The 18,070-nt window shown below is 40.9% G+C and overlaps 1 protein-coding gene across 1 annotated transcript in view; it reads left to right on the top strand.

Annotated features, from left to right (window-relative positions):
* Window positions 1-18,070, top strand: part of mbo (nuclear pore complex protein Nup88) — a 71,577-nt gene that overhangs the window by 15,526 nt on the left and 37,981 nt on the right. The window lies entirely within an intron of this gene.

The raw sequence follows: 18,070 nt of genomic DNA on the forward strand, positions 1-18,070 counted from the left end.
ACTCACCATGTGTACTTAAAAAGTCATTTGTACGTGTCGTTAAATTAGTTTAGATATTTCTTGAAAAATTTCGCCTAGAACGAATCCTGACTGTTGAATTGGTACACGCACCTGTTCGTATAATATCTTCTCGATAAGATTGATGACTGCAGTTTTGCGTGAATTTTTATCAGTGACTGCAGTTGCTACCGTATTTTACATACTTTTTTTAAACATTCGATATTGCAGTAGTCGCATAAAATTGAACAAATCTATCCCTTGCCGTTGCTAAATTGAACGAAAATTGTACATTTTCACGAGTAAGAGATAGAAATAATATATAAAGAATTCGCAATTTTCGAAACATAACTTTTCATTTCGAACAACGTCACAGAAAAATAGTGCTAAAATCATTGATTAGATGATCAAAGTATCCTTGGAACATAAAGGGTTCGTTGTCGGAATAGAAAAACACGAAAACTCTTCCCGCTGAAATTAATAACATACTTTTCTCGTCTAATGAATTGAAAAAATTCAAAATCGTTAAAAGTTGTAGAAAAAAAAAGATTGAAGTCCAAACGATCATAGATTGACCAGGACGATTTAAACACCGTTGAATTTTTCAGGAGATTTGATCCCTGAGGCGAAAAGTAGAAAGTGCAGATCGTTGGCGCAGAAGGGGTGAACATATTTCATCGTAACACCACCCCAGCGTGCCATTTGTAGGTGCGCGAGAGGTCGTTGGAAATTCAATATCCGAACGAATCGGATATCGAAAAGAAACGAAAAGTCACGACGAGAAGATTGCAGTCGCTGTTGTCCTTGACAGTGGAAATCAAATTAAGGAAGTGGCGGTACGAATGGAGGACGATTTAAGTATCGGGGATGAGGCGTGCTTCTGATTTAAGGGGAAATTGTACCAATCTCGGTTTCAATTTAAGCGAGAAAACAAAAATTGCATGCTCGTGATTGGACGATTCGAACTTGATTTAAAAAGATTGACATTAATTATTTTAATAACTGTATCAAATTCCTTTCTTTGAAAAAGAATTTTCACGATACGAGTTTCATTCAGAAGTTAACAGCGTTTCCTTTAAAATGTTCTTCGTGTAGAAATGTAGAGAAATATTAATTTACAGAAACATGGAAACACTTCAACGGTCTCTTCGTTAAAAATCCTTAAATTTTCTTAATTATATCCTATTTACATATGCGTTATTCATAGTCAAAATATTCTATCGTAATCGTACAATTTTTTTTAAATTTTTGTATTCAGACAAATACTCAAATTTGGTAAAATTTTATTGCAATAACGAGTGTCCGAATGATCGAAAATTATAAGACTGTTATCTATTATGAGCAACAAGCACTCGTTACGTGTTTGTACAAAACGAAGATGCATAATGCTACGAAGAAGAAAAAGAAAAATTGATAGAAGTCTTCGCAACGACGACCTTTCGCAATTAGACTTTTTAATTTTTATTAGCAACACTCGCCGACCGCCTAAGCGTATGCATAATGCCATGAATATTTTCGTCGTAACTCTGCCAACTTGTCTCCTAAGGAATTAACCCTTAAATTAGCAGTTAGCTTCAGTCTCAGGCGCAAAGTCCCCGCGTCCTGGTAAATTAGAGCCTCTCTTAGGCTGCTTCTTCCTTTACCCATCTTTTTCCCTATTTCTCTTTCTCCCTTATCAAAGTCGAAACTTTGGCCCGTCTTCGCCTCACAAAATCACTTCTCAACTATTCTACAGGTACGACAGTTTCCTGAAAACTAAAGGTTGATGAGAAAGAAGTTTCTTGATTATTGATCATTTCGAAATGACAAATTCCCTTAAATTACAAAGTTGCAATGAAATTATAACGTTCAGAGAAATAATTTTCTACATGCTGTACGTAACACACGAAAATTGTGAATATCCAAATTGGCAGAAAGATACGAGCCATTCAAAGGTCAAATTCTATTTCCTAGAAATTTCTCAACTGTTACTGTCGGTGTGTACATTATGCGATTAATATTTAATTTTTCAGAAATCCAACAACTCACCACGTTATAGTTGGCCAATCTCGCTTCTGTATGCGATTCGTGTATACATAAAATCATACGATAGTCGTGAATGCACGGAATCTAAATTGCTGATCGAATTCTTCGATAAAGAGTAGCAAATAACTGAGTCAGATAGGAGATTTCAATGCCGCTATGCTACGTATCGAAAGCCGATGCAAATGGTGGCCCGCGTTGCTTTGAGCTTTCGATATATTCCTCGTCTGGTAACAATTTTAATCATAGTGTAAGAGAGAATTACGTTTACATCAATTTATAAAAAAACATTCAGAAAACTACACGCAATGTGCATACATTTTTTTAACTTATAACTTCCACTATTATTGACAATAAGTCGTTAAACGAAATTCGGAAATTAAAATGAGAAAATTATAATCAAAATGATATAACAAAAATAAATAGATATATATATATATATATATAATTATTTGTACTTATATCTCAATAAAAATTAACATTAATTTTTCAAGAAACACCTACCTGTATACTTTTTGAATAATTTCAAAAACAAAATTTTAAAATTTGTCATTTTGATAGACTTTGCTAATTCTGCTGCTCAAGTTGACAAAATATATTTCTGCTTGCCTCAAAAGCTATAAAAATCGGCAAAGATCGTTTTTATATTTTCCCAGAGCAGCAAAGAAATACTTTGGCACATTTCACGAAGTATGTAGCTTCCTCTCGATCTTTCGATTGGAACACTGCAAATATGGAAAGAAAGTAAGGCACGTTGAAGGAGCAGCCTAATACTCTGGCAGATATACGAGGCGCAGTCCGGCAGGCAGCTCGACCAGTGGAACTTATTAGACTTCGTGCTCTCAGCCGGAGCTTCCATACTCCAGAGGTTGCAGGGCTTATTTAAGCCGGCTTCCTAAGTGCGCATACTAAATATGATAATATTGCAACGGCAAAAAACGTCAGCGGTATTTAGCCCCCTAATTAGGAGATCGTGACTCGTTTGCGAACGTTTCATTTCGTTGGGTTTTCGCCTTTTTACGCGACGCATTTCTGACTTCCGGCCGCCCTCCTTGTAGACCGACTTGCTCGGTTCTTATTGCACGCTTTTGTTTCCGCTGCTTCTGACAATAAGTTGAGTAATAAATGGACGACGTGACACCAGCAACTTGCGAAATTACGGACAGTTTGCTTCGTTTCGCGGCATCGCCAACCCACCCTCGCCTCTTACTAGGAAAGTAATTAAATGCCTGGCTAGTATTCCGAAAACGCGTCTGAAATTTTGGTGACAGTTGTGATCGTTACGCTTAAGTTAACTTACGATGCTTATATGAGCTTTCATCGAGCCAAAATCATCCATCTTTGCCTCTACCTAGCTATGTGATTGGGGTTGAGTTCCTGAAAACATTACATACTAACCGTCACAAATTTATTTATCGCAAAGTAACGAGATAAAAAGTTGGAAAGTTACAACGGTCAGTTATGTAAATGTTCAAACAGTTGGAAGGGATTTTTTTTTTTTTAGTAGGAAGGGATGTAAATTTCATATGCAATATGGTCAACAGAGGTATTTTAGTTTAATTTAATAATTCATTTTATGTTTTTAGAATTATTGTAAGATAGATGTATGATTGAAAGTGTTAATTAGACTGTAGTCGAAGACGATGAAAATGAAGTGTACAGGTACTGTTGTTCCATTCCAAACCTCTGAACTGTAGATTTAGAGAATAATCTTTACGATACCATCATTTTCCTTTAATTTTCAATTTACAGAGTTAAGTATCTATTTAACTTAATATAGTTACCATCAACCATTATATCTTTCATTTATTTTATCTACTCGTTCCATGTCTATCTAACATCGTCATCATCTTCCATCGTCTAACATTATTCTTAATCAGTGTACATATCATCCGAAGTATGAACTTGTACCTAACATTTATTTCGCAATGCGATTGTTTCATGTAAGACAGCAATTATCCAAGCGATAACATACTTCAATGTGAGAACTGCATAAAATAAATCTCTTACGACCCCATCAAAAGCCAATTAGCCCGGCGAAAGCCGAAATTCCCCGCCGTTAACCGAGTTATCCGAGATCCGGTGGGCGCATCGTTTTGATAACGGTAAAACAGATCCAAGTCTCCACCTCCAGTTCTCATTCTAATCTCCTATGCAATGAATACCAAGAACGCCGCATAACACCGATATATCGCGCCACGTCCAAATAGTAGAGAAAGAAAAGGCGACTATCCGCAATGCTGACCATCTCTGAGCCGGAGAGAGGCTCGGTTCCAAAGTTTGCTGCGCATGTATCCTTAATTCCTTAACGAATCCACGGCAGCCACTCGATGACTGGCCGATGCTGGCTGCGTAGGAGGATGACGTTGGTGGGTGGAGGGAGGATTTCGTCGGTTATAGCTGCTATGAGAAAATAGGAAAAGCTCCTCGCGGGGCGGCCGGACCGGCGCGATGGACTTTGTGGGTGGAACCAGTTCGAATCCAGGGATGCCTCGGTAGGTTCGCATGCCCAACCCCTCGTCCTTCCTCGTGGGGAGGTGTGCAGAACTAGCTTCCACCCTCCGCGGCGTAGTACGGGACCGAGAATGCCTCCACCACCAACGGTGTCCTCTCCGTTTCCCTTCGATCCTCGCCGCTACACTGAGCAGAGACGGAACTCGTTTCGAGCCGCTAGTCCACCGTTTTGTACAACTCGCTGAATCCACTTGCTCGACAACCAGACCACCGTGTACCTACCACACGTATTCCTTCCCTCTCTCTTTTCTTTCTTCTCTTCTCTCTGCTACACAGCTGCAGGGTATACATTCGTATGGCTCCCTTGCTGTTTGACCGATTTCTTCATACCTTTGTCCCTTGACTAAATGAGAACTCGTGGTCCCCTTTTTCTGCTTCGAATTCGTTAGCGATTAGGATGCGTTGGAATGGTCTTAAATACGATGTTTTAGGAATAAAGTCGGATTAACCTAGTTACGATTATCGTCCCTTACAAAAGAGTAATTGTCAAGCACATTATTTTGTTTAATTATTATTTTGCTTTTGGAAGAAACTATACAAATTTATTAATAATACTAATACTATTATCCAAATTTGTAAACGTTAGCAATTCTATTTAAACGATATCCGATCTTGTTAACGATAATTGACATATTTACTTTATTACGAAGAATTTTATCAAAAGATTCAGGCATTCTGAATCAAACTAACGATTAACGAAGGAATATAGAAATGTAGGTTAAACTTGGGAAATCCAATCTGGAGAATAAAAACTCTTGGAGACTCTCGAAGAATTAAGACCTTAGAGCTGGACCAGAAATTCGACAATCCCAATATTATAAGACAAGTACATTACGACTAGCGTGAAAGAGCAGAGAGACGTTGTTTATTGGCTGCAAAGAAAATTCAAGCAAGCTCGTGACCCAAGTTGGACCAGTATGCAATCCAAAGGCGTGTACGACCCGCGCAAATATAACAACGGAACCTCCCTCGAATGCTTCAGAGATAACTGTTACAGGGATTATACCTTGGGTAGGGGTTGGCGAGAGGACAGTGATACACGTTCGCATTGGTCGGTTTCCAAAACTACTCGCTGCGAAGTAAGCGAATAAATGCACGAGTCTGTAAGATCCTAGTCACGTGAATATGATCTTCGTTGTCATGCATGATCGTGTAAGTGCATTTTTGCGCGGGATGAAAGGCTGAAGAACGGCGGAGGACATCGACGAACGATCCCCTTACTTCCATCCCCTAGTTACGTCTCTTTCTTCTCGTGAGCCATTCTACTCGCTCACCTACAACGCAAAGAGCGTCAAGAGGGGTGTATAGACAGAGACAGCCGGACAAAGGGAAGAAAAGATAGAGATAGGCAATAAGGGGATGAGCGGGAAGGGGAGGGTAGGGTGGAAGCCGCCCCGAGTCGACACAGCCGTAATGATTTTGTTTTAAGGGCGTGTTTAATTATGAATCCGCATCCGGTTGAGGCTCCACCCCCCTTTGCACGGCACCACCGGCTCTGCAAGAGACTCGTAGGGGTGGGAGCGTGCAGAGAACCAGGGGGTGGAGGTAGAGCTGCTTTCGCGGCAGCTAGGTGGCCCTCTTTCGGCCTTAATTGCAGCGTATATTATCCATGCGGTATTTCTAATTACTTATTTTTGCTCGACCGGCCACTCGCTCGGATGACTCTAATATCTTTGGCAGCCAGGCTGCACACATTTAATTGGTGCGTAACGAGCCGGCAGCTCCGACCTCTCTCTCTCTCTCTTTCTCTCTCTCTCTCTTTCTTTCTCTCTTTCTCTCTTTTCGCTCTCCACGTGGCGTATTCGACTACGCGAAACCACAATGCCGTATAGGATTCTACTTTGAGAATTTTGATGCGTAAGGAGCGGCAGTGATTTCGCGTCAAGACGCGACATCGGTATTATCCGAGGAAAACGAAAGGCTGGATCGAACGGCGAGTCGAGGGTTTTTGAGAATTTTGGGATTTCTAGCGATCGTAATTTAATTATAATCATCGTTAAGTATGTCATTTTAGTAATTTTTAACAGACCTGCGAATAGTACGAACTTCGTTCCCTATAAATTTGTGCAGTATAATTTTCGAAGATTGTATTAATCTTTTATCTCTATTTTTTCCGATATCTTTATGCAAATATCGATAGACAAGGTAATATAATAATTGTAATTGAAGAATTCGTGCCTCGTCCTAACAGCTTAGGTGGAAGTTACTTACGTCATTGAATTGTGGTATGATTATAGAGTAACCGTTACCACTGTTATTTTATTCTCACTGTGTACTTCTGTACGTACATCACGCGATAACGTGAGCCACGACCAGACTGATACTCGCTTTCGTAGCTGGCTCCGCAGAAAGATTCTCTCGCGTCGAAAATCACGCTCTCTCTTCTTTCGAGCCGAAGAAGCCACTGAATGCGGCTGCTGCACACCGGCGTAATTCCGGTTGGCTTCACCCTCTCCTTCTCAACGCACGAGGCACACAAGGAAGAGGGTACCGGCTCGTTGATCTCACCGACGCCGCGGAAGACGAAGAAACGCGAGAAGCCGCGCGGATAGTATGCGACGCTACGTCGCGATGATCTCAACCCGCGGACGGTGAATGAAATGCCCCGTTGTGAAACACACGGAGGCCAACGTTTGCGGCTGCTTTTGACGAGGTTAACCGACACAGCCTCGCTCGGATTAATTTCAACCATGGCGAACGTTCGTAACAGCCGCCAGAGCAATAAACCTTTCGCGCATCGCTCAACCTCGTCTATAGCGTGCGGTAACCGAGACCAGCGTCTCGTGCTCGCGCTTCTTTTTCTCTCGTCCGGCCAGCTCTTTTCAGATGCCGTTGTCTCTTGTCACAGGGAACCGTTCCTTGGAAACGGCGCTCGTTTACACGGTGCCGCTTTCAGCATCTCGTCTACGTTTAGCTTGCGCTAATTTGCCTTACAGATTTAACCCCTTTCGCCCTAGTAAGGGTAACTGCAATCACCCATCATTGAATGCTTGGTGGGAAGAAGAGAGAGGTGTTTATTGATATTTTTCGGTGAAGCTTTAGATCTTGGTTAACTATCGTTCATTTGGATTAGGTTCGCTGTAATTAAGATAAACATAATAAGTACAAGACATATAAATAAAATATAATAAGACATTAAATGACAATAGGCAATGTAGTTATCCTATACATCTTGTAGAAGTTCTCGTAAACTTTAGCGACTGATAAATTGTATGACTAACCTAAATCATTTTCCTGATATAATGGAACGGCCATCAGGGATTTTTCTTTCTCTTCATAATAAATAATACGTAGAAATATATATTACCGATGTACTAGTTGAAGGTAATCACCATCTTCGGTTATCATGGACGCTTGCAGATTCTATGCCTCTTATCTTAACAGGCTTCTCTCAACCTTCCCTGGAATCTTTTTCCCTATTTAATGACGCATTTTTCCTGTTTTACTTCATCTTGTATCCGAATAATTCTTCGAGAAATTAAATTCGTACCTCTGCTGGATATTACGACATAATTGAAACGTGACGCAAAAAGAACCTAGCTGATACAATCAACAAATTTCCAACGTCCTGTTTAGGAAATTACGCGAGCATTTTCAATAAACAGCCCAATAGACCTTCAGAATCTACAAAAATCAGAAAATCAGTATCGCGAGGTAACAGATAGCGGCGCTCCTTTTTCCCCGTGAGCCAGGAGCAGATTGTACCGGTCTTTCATTGTCCACTTCTCCCTCCGATGCAATCAGCTCCGCCGTTGCCAGTAATTCTCACAAGTAAAGCATAGTAACGTGGCCACATACTCGAGGCTTTCGAGCAGCACCCTCTCGCGGCTACGTTCATTCCGCACCGTCCCGTGCGGACTGGTCATCCTGGCGGAGGACGACACAATTAAAATAGCTATGCTTACCAGGGCCACGAGAAGAGAAGAGGAAGAGTGGAATCGTGGTATGGTTGGGGCCATAGAGGGAGATGGTGAGACGGAGGGAATAAGAGGAAGCGGATAGCAGCGCAGGAAGAAAGAGGAAGAGGGTAGCACCCCGGGGGTACCCGTGGTACCCGTGCACACCCGAGAGGGTGCTGGTAAGTTCTTTCCGCTCGGCTGCAAGCAGAAAGGGAATTATTTTAATTGCGGACAGCCTCGGTCGACCAACCCCCAACCCTCGTCTGGTCGCCGCTCTTTCTTCGGCCCATGTATGTGACTCTCCACGATCTCCCTCTGTTTCTCTCTCTCTCTCTCTCTTGTTCGTTCCACAGAGCAAATTCCACCCCCTGCTTCCTCGAAAGTTCTCCGACCACTCGCATTTACGTACGGGCTTAAGCTTACGCACGCTTGCCTAGGTGGCAGGATCTGCCTGCACGAGCGTGCCGCGTGAAAACACCGGGTCCCTTCCTTTGTTCACGAATCAAACCTCTGCAAACGAATCGACGATCGTGTGCTGGCGACGATCATTTCCACTCCTCTTACCTCTGTTTGACGATTGGTTCAACTTTCCACCCGCAAGATTCACGCTTCCACGTGGAACACGATTTGTAGATTATCTAAATTTAAAAATCTAAAGCTACCTTGAATTTCATATACTTTGTCGTACTTCGTTAGGGAAATATTCCCACTGCAATTGTTAATACAGTCTTACTCGTTTGAAATCTAATTCAAAGGTAAAAAATTTGATTCGAGTCTCTTCTCTTTTTTTGAAAATACTAGACCTAATTCAAGCTTCCTATCTTATTTAAGATGTTGATTTAAATTTAAATTAAACCTAATTCAATTTTTGTTTGCTTTGATGGAACCTAACCAAACGCGGCTAAACTTAATACAAGTACGATAATTGAAATGGTTTCAAAGCTTCCACAAAGCGAGCCGAAAATTCTCTAGTACGTTAGGGGTGGAAACCGGGTAATTTACACCGTACGATACCCCGAGTACTCTTAAATTCGTTCCACTTGTTCTCCCTTTACGGCGACATTGGACTAGGTCTTATAATTCACCGAAGGACACAGTCAGGATATGGTACCCGCTTCAATCGCAAATAACACAGCTTTCCTGTCCCTCTTGGCACCCTTCTTCTATACCACTTTCTCGCTCCCTTGAAAGCAATGTCCTTCAGAAACTAACGAAAGTACCACCGTGTTGACCCTACTAGTTGCACGATACCGCAGGCGATTAATGTCAGACAGGATAAGCGGCCTCCATGGTGTTTTAACTGTATAGCAACTGTTTGAGATCGATTGGGTAGTATCGTGTTCGTAAATTCCACTTGTTGAAGCAATAGGAATCGTTACAGATAAAGGATTGAAAAGAAAGTGTGCAGATATTTCAAAATGAAATAGCTTCTATGCAGAGGCTATAGTAATTAATTTATTAACTGATAAGTTATAGTCTCCTTATTATATGATCGTCTCTTTTTATATTTAAATTCAAGATTCAGGAAGGAAAACTGCTATAGTTCTCCTTCTTACTCTAAACTACAAAAAAGTACATCCTTACAAAACACCTGATAGACGTTAGAACGTAACTTCCACGCTTCGAAGCGATGCATTACAAATTGTAAGGAAGTGTCACGATGCCTAGACGAGTCTCGCTACGTAGAAGCCACTTCTAACTTGATTTTATCGTCAGTGAAAATTCGATCGGTTAGTATATTCTAAATATATCTCAATGTATCAGCAGCAAGCGGCTGTTCGAAAAATCCTAGCCCATCTAAAATCAGAATATCGTATCCAATCCTACCTTCACCTCGCACCACATAACAACCGCTGGTGAAGAAGGTAAAACGACTGAGATTACCGCGAAGATTCGATGTCCCCTGAGTCGAGCCGGACTGAAGGCAGTTGCAAGCATCGCTGAAGTCGAACAAGATTTCTAGGGTGCAGCGTGCGATTAACAGGAAAGAGAATAAGATGAAAAAGGAGAGTCGGTTGAACGAGGGTTGAACCGCGTCGGTGGCCGAGAGTGCAGCGGTGAAAGAATCTAACCGGAAGTACGTGGCGTAGGGAGCATGCAGGCTTGGGGTACGGGTTGCAGTTTTCAAGCGTCCGCTTCCGGCCAGGGTTGAAAAGGACGCGGTTGGCTTCATTGTTAAACGGCGAAGCCGACGTCGTTGCTAGTTACCGTCGGGTAGCACCGCTGCCGGCGATGACGCAATTACCCGCCGCGGGAAAATAATTAATAACAATTAATCTCTCGTGTATGGCAGCGGCTGCTGCCTCTGCTGATGGTAGTAGACGATGCCTGGGTGATGGTGGTTGGATGGTGGTGGTGGTAGGAACGCGGAGGAGGCGCTATACTGCCCGCCCAGTAATTATGCTCGGATTATAAAGGTCGAGAGCCACCGCGAGTACTGAAGGGCTGTTCACTCGAACTGTTCACTTGGCATTTACACTTGCGGAACACCCTGAATCGCTCGAGGCCCCTTCCGCATTTCTACCCTCCCCCTTTTTTCATCGGGACCGCCATCCCTCTGCTGCCCGCACTCCTACACTTGTTTCCTACCAGCACCCACGACTGTTAGCTGTTAGCCCACCTTTTACGCCACGGAAACAATGAGGCTGCCCCTTTTCTGTTCTCGGCCCTTTCCCATCGAGGGCCTTCCGGTCTTCGGCAGCCAACTTTTTGAGAATCGACCCACGGGCTTCGTGCACCATACTCGCTCCCTTCATTGTGCATGGAACCTACGGTGTATCGCTGCTGTCAAGACGTAGCTAGCTTCGGTGTTTCGTTAAGGTCAGGAGCTAAGGTACGAGAAGGAAGAGGACGTGGCAAATGTCTGGTTAAACAGTTAGACGGGATGAGGATCTTGTGAGCGTTTGTTAGATTGCATTCCAGTGGAAATTGATAAAAATTTAGAATACTAATTTAGAAATTTAGAAACTTTCCAAAGTTTTGAGATTCATCGTCTTTTACGAAACGATATTTATCAAACTTAGCCATTGGCTAGATGAACCTTCGTATTCGTATAAAAATTAAATCGATAATTACAATATTTTTCATTTGATTACACTTATTTTCTTCATATACCTACCAAAAATTGAAATAACTATCGTAATAAAAAGAAAAATGGGAAAAAATAAGAAAATCATTAAGAGAAATATAATCAGTTTCGACTTTACTGTTTACGATAAAGAAAAATTTCAATTACACGTTGACAAAAGTATAATTACCTTGGCATTTATGTTGGCGATATATAATTATAACCGGATTGCGTTACAAGAGACAAGCAAAGAGTGTCGTCACCCAAAATTTTGTCTCACGATGTTCCTACACAGCTCGTGAATTTAAAAATCAGCGTAACAGGCTACAACATTACGTATGCTAAAAACAACACACGTACACACGCGTAACATTATACATGCATTATAACGTTAACGCGGCAAGTCACGAGTGGCTAACGTATCGAGTTGATCGTAAACAACATCAACATTCGTGGTTGCATTAATTCTTGGCAAATATGCAGCCTTCGTGTCTCACCCTATCTCACCCTCCTTCGCTTTCTGTCTCTCCCTCTCTCTTTCTCTTTCTCTCTCGTTCGCTCTAGATATTGTCGTAACCTCTGTATAGCCAGAACATACGCTGGATCCGGTGCTCCGGACATTTGCGGCTCGTAATGATTATTATACCCGTGTAACTCATGTCCGACGCCTTCATCCTCATTCGCATTCTCGGATATTGCCTGGGAGTGCGCCCTATATAAACGTTAGTTCCGAGCGAGAACAAAATTTCTCTGACCAAACGTGCTTTCATAATCGAACTGACGCAAAGTTACGAGTTTTAGAAACGTGACCATTTTACCATTTTTATGTAAAAGCAGCCTAATTAAGGAGTAATTTATTTATCCCATTTTTCTATAGAAAAATTACGTTCTTCGAATATTTTGATAACATCCTTCGAAATGATACATTATTAAAAGACGAGCAGACTTGTTACTCGACTCAGTATTTTGTTATTCCTTGGATGCATGGTAAAGCTTTCAGCAAACAGGATAAGCGAAGTGAAAGTTCTTGGTAGAAGTGAAAATTAGAAGCGAAGCTTCACAATGGAAGTAAAAAGCAAAAGTGGAGATGTAAAATGGACAAATCTGAGATTAGAATCGTTCGATAGTCCCAAAAACAAAAAAGATTACTGTATCACTCGTCGTTATTTTCCATTATATTTTCGATAGCAATTACGTTCTATTCTACCAAAGAAAAAAAAATCGTATTTTATTTTTTCGGAATTCGCATCGCCTACAATCAACTCCCCAATTATCCAACATGTTTCTAAGATTTGCAACATAAATGTTCGAATTCTCACGCGATAGGTAATCAACCCCAATAATTCATCGATAAGTCAGCATTAGAATTGGACGTCGATAATGGAACATCTTTTGGAAGCCGGTTTGGGAGCCAAATGGCTGACTTATTTATCCAGATAAATAATAGGAAATAAAAACGACCGGTGCCTCGGGCAAGATGAACCGTAGAGTCGGAGCCTCGGTAACAAATGTTTGGCACTCGATCTAAATTGAGTTAGCTACGTATGGAAGAGCATCCCCCTCGTCGCGCTACCAACCCCTCGCTTCCTTCCTAGACCCTTGGCCGGCTATTCCTCTCGAAAAAGCAGGATATCGCTTGCGAGAGATTCGAGCCAGGACAACGGCCATATTGCTGGCTTTCTTTTTTCCACTTCCACAGGACAGGGGGTCGGATAGATTTTTCTTAGCGGACTTAATCTAAGCCTGGAGTATAAAGCGACGATTGGGGAGGCTCGCTTGCTCGAATTTTTTATTTAGGATACCTACGTTGACGTGTTTCGTGAGATTGTCTGGCACCACTCTCCTAACGATCTCTGCAGAGTCTTATTTTAATTCCACGCCGAATCCTAAAGGATCGTATGATATGTAGAACGATAGACAGATAGAATATAATAATTTCATTGTTATTGATTTATATTAATCGAATATTCTGTGATAGTGATAAAATGTTGAGCTTAAATTGCTTTCTTTGGACCAGATTTTATCACCTTTCTCTTTTTTTTTTTTATCAAAGGAGATGATAATCGAATGTTTGTTGTTTCATGTTTTTATAGTAACTTTGAAGTTTCTATGCCTAATCGATGGATTATTGGGCTTGATTGCCTAGCACGTGGAAGTTCGCATGGTTTTGCCGGAAATTCGAGAAATGTACAAGGTGAACCACTAAGAGCAGAAGCAGTCCAAGAGAAGGAGCAGTTTCCTTAGAGGATCGAAGCGTAGCTTGCAGAAAACAGAATACACACGTCTACACAGAGGCTCGGGGTCTTTGATAAGAAACTGCATTGTGATTCCAGTCGCTTGCCGGCTGCTAACGATCCTCGACTAGCACCGAGTGAAGAGACCCTTTACTCTCTCTCTTTCCCCCGTGCTGTGCCATTGGCGGTCTCTTTCTGCGGAACCCTCGTTCTCATTTCTCTCGACTTCTTAGCCAATACCCCACAATTAGCTTATCCTGTTAAACTCCGACCTCTCTTGCCTCGTTGAATTCGTTAAAATTAACCTTTCTGGCAGACACCAGGTTCGACGTAAACCGCAACGACGTTCCAACCCAGCTCTTATTTCGTCTCTCGTCGCCGGGAAAGAGTGCTAACGACGAGACCCGCTAAGTGAAAAGGGTTATCCTCCGAAAGTTCCGTCAGTTGACATCGCTTTTCTTTTTTCTTTCTTTCTTCTCGTCGCCTTAAATTGCTACCAAGATGGACAACTACATCTTTGATCGGAGAACTTACCGTCAGTTTGCTACGATCGTCCTAATTCTGCACTGGTTGATGGGCTCACATTATAACAGGGTTACGTTTACAGGGTAGAATAAGATTCTTCATTCAATTTCAAGATGATTTTGAGGTGTTCTCTTCTTCTACCGCGAGACAAAGTATATAAATATACTTTATATATTATTTATTTATTTATTAAATTCATATATTATATATTAAATGTAGTATATCATAATAAATAACGTTCGCGTGAAATCTACGTAATTCTGCGTCGTTAAATTTAACATATATTTGACTCGAATTAAATGCTAAGATATTCCGAAAATTCTCAAAGAACGACTCGATATTAGAGAGACAAAAACTAAATCCCTTAAGAAGAAGAGTTCTACGAAGAAAGTTCAATGAGATATAGAAACGGCGAAGAAAGAATGTCGGGCTGGCGAGTCATTTTTCTTAGGCGAATCCGGCAGTCGATAATTCAAAGCAAGAAGCCCGAGAGACGTATCAATTCGTGTATACACGTACACACACATGGATATCCACACTTTGCACGGTGATCCAGCGGCGATGGCTCGTCCAAATCCCTATAGACTTTCGCAGCGAACGCTTGCCTTCTCCATGTAGGAACCCATTATCAAAATGGGCTCATTTCTTTCTCGGCCCTGTCTCCACCCTCTTATTGGAATTTCTTTCCTGTCTTCAGTTATTCCCGTTCGCTCCTCCGTCCTTGTTCTTGCGAATCTCTGAAGAATTAGGTTGATCAATCGTCCTATTAATAATGGAGAGAAAGGAGAAACCTTCTCGGCGATTGCGGCCAATAATAGATGCAATGAATTCAGGTTTTTTCGCCGAGGTAGACTGTATGAATGAACATGACTCTTTGATGGAACGATTAACTTTGGCAATATAAGAAACGTTTTGATACGGAGATCTCGGGAAATGAAATGAGAAAAATGTATCGCGTTAGTAGATATTAATGTGATATTTCACGATTGATTCTGCAAGGAATTTCGAAGTATCGATAACTGAATGTTGACAGAAGTTTGATAGAAGGTGTCTTAATGGAGAGATCATAGAAAATCGAACATGAATATTGTATCACAGATATTGATAAACTTCATTTATTAAATAGCAAGCTTGTTAAATTTTATAAATTTGGTGTACGGACTAAAGCGAAAGATATTTTTCATCCTTTATCCTTTTTATAAAAATATCTTTACTCTACACAATAATGAAACAATCGAACACGAAATAACCATTTATTAAAATAAAAATGTTTCTTTTTATTCATATCATGTTAAAACGTGAGTAAATCATTTTAGATCTTCTCCTTGATCAGTACGTCGTACATATACACCTGCTGGATTTTCCGTGTTTCTCGAATCCGGTGATGTTTGCAAGCATCTTTCCTGTCCACTTAACTTCTTCTTTGTAACGTACCAAAAAATCGACTACAGTTTACACCTTCCATCTCTTATATCTTTTCATGTTGAAACAGGCACAACAAAATGATAAGGCTTCGCATTTAAGTCAGTATCATCGGAATACGATGTCCGAAAGATTCGAATTGTATTGAAAAATGATCTGATGCATAATGGGAATCGAAAGACCGCGATAAAAAGGAAACCGCCGACTACGGGGGAAGAAAATTGTTTGACGCAGCGTGGTAATTCAGTTTGTGGAATAATGGATCATTGCCCCAGCCGTAAGGCGCTGGTCAGTCCCTCATAAAGCATTCCAGCATCGTTCCGACAATCCCACAGGAATCCACCCCCGTTGCCTTCCGTCCTGCTTGGTCCCTCTGTCGACAAAAGACCCGGCTCGGGATCGACGGACTCGAATGCTCCATTTCACCAGTATCCTTTTTCTCCGTAGCAATTTCCTCTATCTTGACCACTCGAAAATAATACGATTAAACCGCTCGCGCATAAAATTGCATTTCGCGTAGATAGCCGAGCACACGAGGTTAAAAGTGCGTATACCATGTGGAATTTTGTGGTAGGTTTGCCCCGAAAGCTAGAGCGAGAAACGTAGCATCAGTGATTAAACCGACTGAAACTGTAGAAGAAACGAAGATGACGAGAACGAAATTGCTCGGAAACGAATTTAATATGTTAGGTTGTTTGGAACGTTTGGGTTGTTATTGTATGTCGTTATGCAAATCTCTATTGTATTAGATTCTGTATGTTTCCTATTATTTGTTGTGCATTTTTGCAAAGTATTGTTTCTAAATAAAAAGACGAAAATTTAGCAATAGAAACAGCGTCGTTTCTTCATAAGTAAGGATCTTTATATTCGAATAACAGAATAGCCGAGCAATATTGTATCTCAGCTGAAATGATCGACATTCAGCAAGAATTTATCTTATCGCCTGTTTGTCATTTATTCACAATGATAAGCAATCTTCGCAAGAGCTGAACTAAATATTCCAAAAGTGCATAGAAACTTTATTTATTAACGAGAATTTAAAAAAGTAATTCCTAAAAAAATACGAATTTGTCGAGAAATAAACCGATGAATTGAGAAATTAAATCGTCCGATAAATGGCAAGAAAAACAAGTATATAAGATGCAACTAAGAAATTAATAGTAAGATACAAGTCATACATATATTGTTTAATAAAATATTAATTTCATGTATTCAACAGTTAATATAGCTAACTTTACAAAATTTTAAAACTTACTTCGAATCAACCTAATACGTCTCCTATATTGAATAGAAGATAAAAATATAATTAAACCAAAAAAGTTAATCTTCCGTTTAACGTAAACTCAAACGTAAGACAGGATGGGGGAAGCAAGGTTCTGCTTTCAAAAAGAAGTTCCCCTTTAAAGCAATTGGCGGTGTCTTAACAGAAGATGAAGCAAAGGTAGCCCGATTACGGGACATTCGAAGAGATATAGCCACTCGCTGGCCACTACACGACCGATCGAGGGTCGTTTCTACCCCCCGAACTCCTGAATAGCCTTCGAACCATAACCCTCGTGGCCCCAACCCCATCATTCCGGATGCAACAGGTGATCCTTTCTCGATATCGGCCCCATATGCCGTGTTGCATCGCCTCCTCGATAGCTCTCACCAACGACCAATTCGCACTCCCTGTATTCCCGTTGATTCTCGTTTTCTTCTTTTTTCCCCTCCTTTTCTCCCCGTTCACAGAGAAAGGGTCGGTTTGTGCTTTCAATTTAGTTTCTCGTCGGTGCGTTAAAAAAGAATACACCATGTTCAAATCCTCGGTAACTGTATTAATTGAACCTCTGTCGCAATTTATCAGTCTGCAAGTAGGGTTAGATTAATTTTACAAGCTTTTTTTTTACCTTCTCGATATTTGACGTCGCGATTAATTTTATCAGGAGTTCAATGGCAGATATTAGTCCTATTATTGGGTTAGGCAACGTATCATCTCTATTTATGTTCTTTTCAATCTTTTACCAGTTTTACGACCACGAATGTCGTGTATTTATATGTAGTATTTTGATAAAAATTTGTTGTGATTCTCAAGCTCCAATGTTTCCTTCGTCCCTTTTTTCTTTTTTCCTTTTTTTGTTTTGTAAAGTTTTAATTACGCGATAGGCCAAGAATATCGCCAGAAAATGACGATCTTCGTATCGTTGCTTCAGTCCTTTCTCGATCTTGGCGATAAAACCAGACCGGTTTCGATCGCCACAGCCATCGGTCTACGTCAAAAGCACCAACCCTTTGTAGACACCCCTAGGCTCAAGAGACAAGATCGAGGAGGCGTTTGAATTAAAGATGGAAACGATAAAGCAACGAGAGAAAGAAGAACAATTCGAAACAGACTTAAATTTTTTTAATTC

This window comes from Bombus flavifrons, chromosome 9 (genome assembly GCF_040668555.2).
Source record: "Bombus flavifrons isolate JBK064 chromosome 9, iyBomFlav1_principal, whole genome shotgun sequence".
In the NCBI taxonomy this organism is placed as follows: Eukaryota; Metazoa; Arthropoda; class Insecta; order Hymenoptera; family Apidae; genus Bombus; species Bombus flavifrons.